At 32.2% G+C, this 10,593-nt stretch overlaps 1 long non-coding RNA gene across 1 annotated transcript; it reads left to right on the forward strand.

The window, feature by feature from the left end:
- Positions 1–1,337: 1,337 nt before the first annotated feature.
- On the forward strand, positions 1,338–3,370 carry LOC110887347. The gene is made up of 4 exons (XR_004872999.1): positions 1,338–2,004; positions 2,136–2,291; positions 2,715–2,765; positions 2,867–3,370. It is a non-coding gene; the product is annotated as an uncharacterized LOC110887347 (long non-coding RNA).
- The last annotated feature ends 7,223 nt before the right edge of the window (positions 3,371–10,593 follow it).

Below are 10,593 nucleotides of genomic sequence, written 5' to 3' on the forward strand. Positions count from 1 at the left end.
TAATATATATTTCAATATAAATATATACATATATAAAGATAAAAGATCAAATATAAATTAAATTAATGTAAAAAAACATACTAAGCAAGTGAACCGGGAAAACTCTCAGTGACATTTATGTAAATACTTCAAACTTCCATTTCTTATCCTCCGCTCCTCAAGTTCTGCGTCCTAAATCTGTCACGAACTTCGTTATCGACGACATAAATTGTCACAGAAGGTCCTCCATTTCTACCTCTGCTCGTCGTTCTTCGACAAGGCACATGGCTACGCTGTCAAATTTCTTATACTTTGAGCATTGGCTCCGTGAGTTTTTGGAGTTAGATGATTGAAATTATGGTTTATTTTTAGATTTTGTTAATAACTACGTACATTAGTTTGATTGGAGCGACGTACAATTGACATGTATTGTTTCTTATCAATTGAAGATTGTGAACCAGTTTTCAATTCTGAAGTGATTTTGATTTCGCAATGCGAGGTTGTGATTTTGATTTCAAAATTGAATTTTGAAGAAGATGATCAGAGGTTGCTATTTGAATTTTCGAAATCAGAGGTTTTGGTTGCTAAAACGGGGAAAAGTGAACCACAGACGAAGAAGATACCATATTATTATATAATTATTTTACTAGAGTAACTATGTGCTATATACTTACTCTATAGTAAATATGTTTACCATTATGTCACCATCCATTTTATTTAATACTTCGCACGCTTTTCCGTTTTTCACGATAAAGTTATTTAAGGTATTTGTAGATGAGCCTTACTCTGCATATTACACTTGTATATATACATAAAACAAAAAGTACTAGTTGTGTTTGTTAGTTAATTCACGTTTGTTAATCAAACACACCCAATTTTATTTTCTTCATTTGTTAGTTAATACACATTTGATAAGGCGCCAAAACAAATTGTACTAGTTGTGCTTGATCAATACGTCACTTCGTTTTCTTTCCTTTGATATTATAAGGCCACACGGGGCGGTCCCGTGATGGCATTTATAACTCGTTATATGTTCAATTCTCCCACCCCCACTAAAAAGTATAACGCGTGATGAGTTCAACGAAATCGATTTTCGTAATTTGTACAGCGCGTGATGATTTATTTTTGTGAGTGGAATTGTTGGTTGGGGGGAAATTGTTAGGTGTGGTAATGAGTGATGACCACCCCCACTAAAAAAGGTTGTGAGTGATGGAAAAATGGTAGATGACATGGCGGAACTTGATTGATGCTTGTGATTGATAATTTCTATCACTAGTGAACCACCCCCCTCCCCTAAATAAGGAAATTTATCAATGTCATAAATGAGGAAATTATATATATATATGGAACCCATTAAGTCTAACCACCATCCAAGTCAATATTCACCGTTGGATCATGCTGAGATGAAATCTCAGCCGTTTAAACTCACAAAAATAACCGCTGTGGTGGCGGTTCACGGCGGTTTAGAGCAGTTATTAGTAGTTACCTGGATCCCTGTTTTCACTCCCCATGTTCACGTTAGTTTTGAGCGGTTATTAGTAGTTACCTGGGTAGTGTTGTCAGTTGAGGAGAGTAATTAGAAATTTTTGAGTAGTTATTTAATTTGAATTTGCAGTTCCTAGCTATCTCAACCACGTTCTTCCAACTGTTGCCGCCTAAATTTATGGCTATAAACTCCCTTGGAACGATCCATCCCTAACGCACCCTCCTGCTTCTTCTCCCCATTATCTTCTCTCTGCTCAAGGATTAAATATATGAGAAGTCATATGTGAGTTCAAACCCTAGAATTCCCCATGTTGGTTCAGATGCAACAAATCCTCTTTTGCTCTGCAGCCTCTAATAGGAACATTTTTTTTCTCCTACTGTCCCCACCAGATATTACAGGAATTTGGTAACTTGCTTTTAATTTTGAAAAGGATGCGAGAAGGAGATCATCCTGGGAAGAAAAAGTAGCGCATTGAATGGAATTTTTAAGGTCTCTTCTTGATGACATTTTAAACGATGACCGGCCACTATAACCAAAAGGTTTTTTATCAAATGTTTTTTTGGGTACTTTTACTGCTACTTTATTTACAGTCAATTATTTAAAGGGTGAGAAACCCTTTTGTTTTCTGAAAACTAATGAAGAACTAGCATTAAAATATGTTGGCATGCAGGTACCTTTCCACTAGCGGCATCGGTGTTGGCTCTTTCTCTACCTATATCGAATTTCCCCTTCATACAGTTTTTGTCATCGATCAGGTGCGGATACGATGGTTGAACTTTGCGTCTTCACTCTCGAATTATCATTCCAGTTTCCGTTCCTAGATCAGGTACCACGACAAGATTATCTTGAAGCATTTTTGGTTTATGTGTGTTTGTGATTTTAAGTTTAACCTAGACTTTTAAGAGATGGGGAAGAAAGCTTATGATTTTGAGGGGTTTTATAGCATTTCTTAAGTCGAAAACAAGAACAGATCATTCTTTCAAATTTTGGCGACTTTATTTCACATTTTCATAAAGACGTGTAGCTTAAAAGGTTAAGGCCATGTATGGTTGGTTATAAAGAATCAAATATTTTAAACCAATGTAGACATGTATTCAAATATCAAATGCTTTAGACATTTATCTTTTTCTTTGGGTTCATTTAGTAATGTTAATTTCCCATGTTAAGTGTCGTTACTGTTGGTTTTTCCCGACCTACACACGATTCATAACTTTATTTCCATATTTAATTCTTAAAAGCTATGAATCAGTTTCAAAGAGAGGCTACATTCTGTGTTGGATTAAACCATCAGAGTTATCAGGTAATGTATCATATAAAATTTATTTTTATTTTTATTTTTATAGTTTAAGTTGTTTGCTGTGTTGGTACTCATGTATTCATGTAGATACTTCTGTTTCACAGACAAGGATATTTGGAATGGGAGAGTTACATTTGGAAGTTTGTGTTGAGCACTAAGAGGGAATATATGGTACCATACTTAATCTTAGCTGAAAATCAGTTTGTTAATGGGAGAGTTACATTTGGAAGTTTATGTGGAGCACTAAGAGGGAATATAAGGAGCACTGTTATATTCTTTCATTCATCTATCTACATACTGGAACTTGGAAGGAGTACTATTTTTTACACCTATCTACGTTGATTACAAATTTTACTGTTTTAGGAAGTATTTGGTATACCCAAGCAGTACTTGTGTTGAGGACATATGTCTTAATTTGTACTACATCAAATTTTTATTCAATTATGAGATATAGTTTCTTCAAATTGCCAATGACCTCTCAAGCTCAACTCGTAGGAGGACTTGAGTTCTTCTTAGAAGACTCAAGTTCAAATCTCATTTGTTGCAAAAAAAGGAGTGAGGCACTGTTGGGCAGTGATAGGAGACCTAGGGTACGATCCTTGAGCCAAACGAGTTTACCGGTAATTTTACCGTCGTGCCTACGGGCGGGTGGATTATCGGGTTTTCCCCAAAATTGGTGGTGGATGACTCGGGTTACTCTCAGAGTACTCCGTTTGTCTAGTGGGTTCCCTGAGAGTTCTCAGAATTGATTTGTTGGCCGTTCAAAAAAAAAAGTTTCTCCAAACTAAAAGTTGAAGTCTTTGTAATGTTTATTAGTTTGAAGCAAATTGTTATGTTACATTTCTTTCTTCGCTTTTAGATATTCTTATTTTGTTTCTTTTTTTTTTTTTGGAGTTTATCTTAATATTCATTCCCTTCTGCAGTTACTTTATATGCTTACATCAACTTTATTTCTTATTCGTTTGTTTCACGCCTATGTGTGTGTGTAATGGTATATTTCACCTGGCATATACTTTTGAAATATTGACAAAGAGTTGCTCATCGGTAACCATAGTCATAAATCCAAATAGTTAATACTGATAAAGAAAGTTTAATTATTATAATAATAATGAAAGTTTTGAATTGAAATGAAGTCTTATACATTTGAAATGACTATTGACCCATTTGAGAAGCTTGGTCTTAGTTTCTACTTTAACCACTTTTAAAATAATTTTACGGATATGTTTTGTCAATATGCCAGTGAATCTGTAGTGATGTGCCTTCTAGCTGGATGCAACTTCCTAATTTCTATCTTACAGGTGCCTAATTCTCTTATGTTGTTATTTTAAATTTGTAGAAAAGGGTTGTCTATCTGATCTTATAGGTGTCTGATTCTTTTTTTTTTTTTTTTGGTGTGCATTGTATCACGCATATATTCGCAAGAAAATGGGGATGATTGGGTGATGGTATGAAAAATGATTTTGATACGCCATTATATCGGATGATTCATGAAATTGATCCCAATTTTCTTTGTATCGTCCTTGTGTATTACTGTTGTGACTTAAAAAAAAACCCAATTTGGGAGTTTGAGAGGCCTAATTGGTGCTGGGATAGGGCCGCAACACGCTAACCTTCGGAAATTGTCGAATAGGTTTAAATTTTGTAGTATACCTTCATTTTATTCTCAGACCCCCAAAACACCCAACCCGTCTTCATATCTTTTTTTTTTTGTTACGCTGTTAGCGTAACCCGTCCACCGGACGGGTATTAAACTAGTTTATTAAGTGGACGAAAACAATGGATGCCCACCAGTTTCATTGTATATAACTAGCAAAAACACCCTGCGCTATGCGGCGGGAATTCATTTGCTTAACCCCCGTCCCGCGCTAAGTAGCAAACAAATATCGATCAAAACGGTTAAAAATCGTAAAGCAAAAATGCGAATTTATGCCGCTACGTGACATAAAGCACAATGAAATACACACACGAACCAACGTAAAACATACAAACTCGAATTTATACCGACGCGGTTGATTATATCGGTGGATCATAGATATAGTTTTAAAAGTGATAAATACCACTTATTTAATGAGCTAATATGATCTTTTAAAAAAGAGTAAATTAAGATTTTGGCCCCTGTGGTTATATCACTTTTACCCTATTAGCCCAAAATAGAATTTTTTAACATTTGTGCCCTCATGGTCTCTATAACTAACTATTTTGGCTCCTGAGTTTAACTCAACCCATTACCCTGATTAATTAATTGTCACACGCAACTCACATGATCATGATGGATATATTAGCAAATTCACCTCCCACTTAATTGACTTTATAAACAAAACCCTAGTCGTTTCTTTATCACTTCATCTTCTTCACCATTCCCTCTCAAACCCTAATTTCACACATATTGATCTGCATAATTTCTTTATCAGGTAATTAGGTTTTTGTGATTTTGTTGTGATATGATACTTTCGGTGTGTTTTGAAATTTGGAGTTAAATTTGAGATTATAGGAATTTAGGTTTTCATGATTTTGTTATTTGTGATTTTATAGTTTTCAGTGTGTGTTTTGAAATTTGAAGTTGAATCTGAGATTATTTATTCGAACAGGAAGTGAAAAACGATTGTGAAATCAATGACAGTCATCGAACGGTTGATGATGATGCGGTTGTGAAAGACGGTGGTTTGGTCGACGTTGAAGATGATCCGTACGAAGAAGATGATGATGTTGATGATGAGGATGAGGAGTTGGATGATGAATTGGTGCCGAAATGGTTGAATAATAAGTTCGAAAGGCAGAGGATGAAGAAATTGGGGAAAAGAGCGTATCCAACGATGAAAAGTCGAAACGATTGGCGAATCAGTACAACAAACCTGGATGTGTTCATGGAAAGCATGAATTAGGAATGAAGCACAATCTCGTATGGTAATTTTCATTCTGGATGGTTTGGATTGTGTGAATTTGATGCTCGATTTGAATGATTTGATGATGTACAATAGTTAATTTAGGGTTCATTGGTCAGTTAGGTTTGAAGTTGGTTACTTTTAGTTTCAGTTATGCAATGCACATTCTCACGTGGTTTCTTTTTGAGCGCTTATTTTAATCCGGTTTTGTTTGGTCATCATTAACAAAAGTCGATTGTTTGGGTGATTTCTATAAACATGCGTGAAATTAGGGTTTGTGAGGGAATGGTGAAGAAGATGAAGTGATAAATAAAAGGCTTGAGTTTTGTTTATAAAGTCAGTAAAGTGGATGTGAATTTACTAATATATCCATGATGTGAGTTGCATGTGACAATTAATTAACCAGACTAATGGGTTGAGTTAGACTCAGAGGTCAAAATAGTTAGTTATAGAGACTATGGAGGCATAGATTTTAAAAAATTCTATTTTGGGCTAATAGGGTAAAAGTGATATAACCACAGGGCCAAAATCGTAATTTACTCTTAAAAAAAATACAAAACTATTTGATATTTAACATTTAATATTTAACTAAATGTGCTCAATTAATAAATATTATATAGTAATTTTCCAAAACCTGTCATAACTATTATTAAGTCATGAATCTGATACCCATGGAACCCATTATTCCCTCTCTTAAAGTGAAAGCCACTAAAAACACACTACATCACTTCTTCAATTGAAAAGTAGGAAAATGATAGTTTGGTAATTAAGTTTCAAATTAAGATTCAAACATTATACTGTTGATAACATCCTACAACAATTGTTATATAGAAAATGTTCTAATAATCAATGTTTTTTTTTTGTTATCATTCATAATAAAATTTAGCTAATAATATTATAACATGTTACAAGTGTCACATTTTATATAATTTTCTTTTAAATAACAAAGAAATTTCATTTAATAACCTACAAAGAATAGTATGTAGAACATAAGGTATAGTGGCATCTTGTGGGTGTGATAAGATTTTGGGACCAAAAGGTCCTGAAGTTGATTCCTACAGGGGGTTTTCCATATTTATTGAGTTTTCTCCCGAATTGGTGTATTGACATATTTTGCCTAGTTAAGATGGATATGATTGGATGGTTCCACTGGTAGCACGATAATACTCCAATGATCCATAGCGATCCAAATTTACCGTTCAAAAAAAATAAATAAATAAGGTGTAGTAGTTGTTAATTATTGCTACAAATACAAAGAATAGTATGTAGAATATAAGGTGTAGTGGTTAATTATTGCTACAAAGTTTTATATATTCTTGTAGTGTGTTACAATGGGTTTTAGTAGGTTATAAAGAGACAAAAGAGGTTTTAATGTGTATAATATATTTATACCATAATACACTTGCTGGTCTTATATCATTGAGCCATTAAAAATGTATATTCGTTTATATTTTGTTATAACATGTTATATATTTGTTATAAGGTCTAAATAGGGAAATGATAAGTTTTTTTTTTTAATGGGAAATTTCGTTTAATCCTTATCTCTCTCTGGGACTTGAAGCAAAGACCTCCTCTAACAAATTCAGACGTTTTAAAAGTTTTGCCTTTACCAATAAAAAATAAAAGTAGCGGTTGTGATGGTGGTAGTAACAACAAATTTACAAAAGGAGGTACGTAACAAAATCATATTGCCACCAAATCATTACCTTGGTTGCACCGATTTCGTAACACATATACCACAATACCGTCCCCAAAAAATTGTCGCAAAAATGCATTATAAAACCAGCATGTCGTAAATAAATCCTTTTGCAAAACCAGTTCATCGCAAATTTGCCACTCAGATTTAGTAATGGAGAAATAATTGTTAATATCCGTAAAAAGTAGTTAAGGAAGAAAACGTTATATATGTTATGAATTATTATATATTATATATTTATTGTGTGACTATCCATATACTTAACTTCCCATCTTGTAAGCCTATAAATAGAGGCATATTGTGATCTATTTTAGATATCAATAAGATATATCTATCTCCTCAATCTCTCTTTCTTATCTCTATAGTGTTGATAGGCTAGTTGTTACAAAACACGTTATCAGCACGAGTTGCTTTTGGAGTTAGATCGTATTATCACAAGGTAAATTAATTTTCATTGTTCTTCATTCTCTTAAACGTATATTGCAATTCACACAATGCTATGTTCATAGATTTGTTTTGTTCTCTGTTAAATCTCACAAAATAATTCACAAGTTTACTTATTATACAAGTCTGGATACTTATATTTATTGTTTACTAATATATTTTCATAAGGAAAATTGGTATTTAATAAACCAACCTTTAACCAGTTGGTAAATAATAATCCAAGCTACAAAATTGGTATATAATAATCCTACCTATCAACATGTTGGTACTCAATGAACTTCTGTTATTTTTTTTAACTGAAGTCAGTTTTTAAGTTTTATTTATTACACAAACAGTCCCTGTAGTTATAAGTTACTAGTTTTAAGCTTTATTTATTACACAAACAGTTCCTTTAGTTATAAAAAAATCAAAAAAATTCTAAAAAATCAAAAAAATTCTAAAAAATCTTAAAAAATAAAAAAAATTATAAAAAATCTAAAAAATCAAAAAAAATCTAAAAAATAAAAAAAAAATCATAAAAATTCTAAAAAATCAAAAAATCGATTTATAAAATTAACGTGTTTCGCTTTACAGAAATTTTACGAAAAACGGGCAGAGTTTCCTCTGTTTTTTGACGACCCCAACAACACAAGTTGTCGATATAATATTCAAAACGCAACAATCAATGAAGCATTAAATATCTATACGATTTATATACGATTTATACAAAACTAAAATGAAACTTAAACAAACAAATCCAAACATCATCAAACAGGACATCTCGTCCTTACCCAAACCAGAAAAAAAATCCAACAAAACAAAATCAAAACCCAGACATCATCAAACAAGACATCTCGTCCTTACCTTCTGCTGAAAATCTTATCTCCGGCGCCACTGCCTTTGTCGCCGTCGCCATCTTCAATAGTCTTGACAACAGCAATCATCGATCATCTATCTTATACCTTTCAGATTCACTTTCAGATCTGAAACAACTCAGATCTGCTTCGTTTCGTTGCAGATCCAATCACCGAATAAACACCGAAAACTCTTAAGCCGCTGCCGCTAGCCACCGACACCGTCGTCTCCGACCTCTCGCCGCCACCGTTGGCTCCATTCTTCAGCCGCATACGAAGTTGTTCTTCATCTCCTTCGAACCCGACGTTTATCGTACCACAAACCAGATTCGTTAACATCCAAACCCTCATCAGCGACGGTAACAATTTAGGTCATTGGTTGAACAAGAAGTTGAAGAGTGTGCGAGAAAGTTGGTTGCAGAGAAGAATCTGTGAAAAAAAAGGAGGAGCACAAAGAACAGCCACCTTCTTTTTTAATAAACCCTAGCGTATTTGGTTTGAGTCTTGAAGATAAAGCTCAGATTAAAGGTTTTGCGGAGATTAGTTTTTTTTTCTTTTTTGGTTTAGGAGGGAAACATAGAGAAGTAGTGGAAACGGTTGATTCTAAAAGGGGGATTAGGGTTCACAAGTCTTTTAGAATTTTTATGATTTTTTTTTATTTTTTAGAATTTTTATGATTTTTTAGATTTTTTTTGATTTTTTAGAGTTTTATGATTTTTTAGAATTTTTTTTGATTTTTTAGAATTTTTATGATTTTTTAAAATTTTTATGATTTTTTAGAATTTTTTTTTTGTTTTTTTAGAATTTTTATGATTTTTTTTATTTTTTAGGATTTTTATGATTTTTTATAACTACAGGGACTATTTGTGTAATAAATAAAACTTAAAACTAGTAACTTATAACTACAGGGACTGTTTGTGTAATAAATAAAACTTAAAAACTAACTTCAGTTAAAAAAAATTAACAGAAGTTCATTGAGTACCAACATGTTGATAGGTAGGATTATTATATACCAATTCTGAAGGTTGGATTATTATTTACCAACTGGTTAAAGGTTGGTTTATTAAATACCAATTTTCCTTTTCACAATAAAAAGGAATGTTGATTCATGTTTCTTATAAACAGGAAGGATAGTGATTATCTCATTATTTTTTATTATAGATATTGAATGCAAAATATATTCCATATCTTTATAATTGATGATAAAACTCATTTTGTCATTTAAACTAGTTAATAATACTTTCGGTATGTTGATGGACCTTAGACAGATTCAATCAAGAAACAAAACACATAAAATGTTTTGTTCAAAGGTCCATTATGATATATATTATTGATTATACCTTTTTGTTTAATTAAAAAAAAAGGAGGTGAGAACGGTTTTCTGTTTCCTTTTAATGTCAAACCATAGAACTTTATTCCATCTTTCACAATCAAAAGTTTTGTTTTTAATGAATTCTAAGAGTCTTATTAAATGGCAATATATTTGATAAAATTGGACTTTAACCCCTTGGGCTTACTTGTCTCTTTTAAAATTCCTGCCAATTATTATGAGATAGAATTAAGATATGATAAATGACAGTTTATTATAATCCGATGAGTTTTGTTAGGCTTATAGAACTAATTATATTAAGTATTGTAATTTAAATTTACATATTTATTTGTTTGGATTTATTATAAGTTGGTAAAACATACAAAAATAAATAAATAAAATTCACTTGTAGTATAATTTAATATTTCATTACTGGTTACATGTTCATTAATTACCAGATTATATTTACTTGCTTATTAATCTATAAACTATATGCAATTGTTTATTATGTTATCACAATGCAATATTAGTATATCACTTTTTAGCGGCAAATTTTGAAGAAGTAAAAAGTATATGTATTTCAAATTATTGGCCTCTTCCATCGATTAACTAACCTAATATCTATATATGCATGGACATATCACATACAAATATATGTAAACAAACT

Source organism: Helianthus annuus, chromosome 11 (genome assembly GCF_002127325.2).
Source record: "Helianthus annuus cultivar XRQ/B chromosome 11, HanXRQr2.0-SUNRISE, whole genome shotgun sequence".
Lineage (NCBI taxonomy): Eukaryota > Viridiplantae > Streptophyta > Magnoliopsida > Asterales > Asteraceae > Helianthus > Helianthus annuus.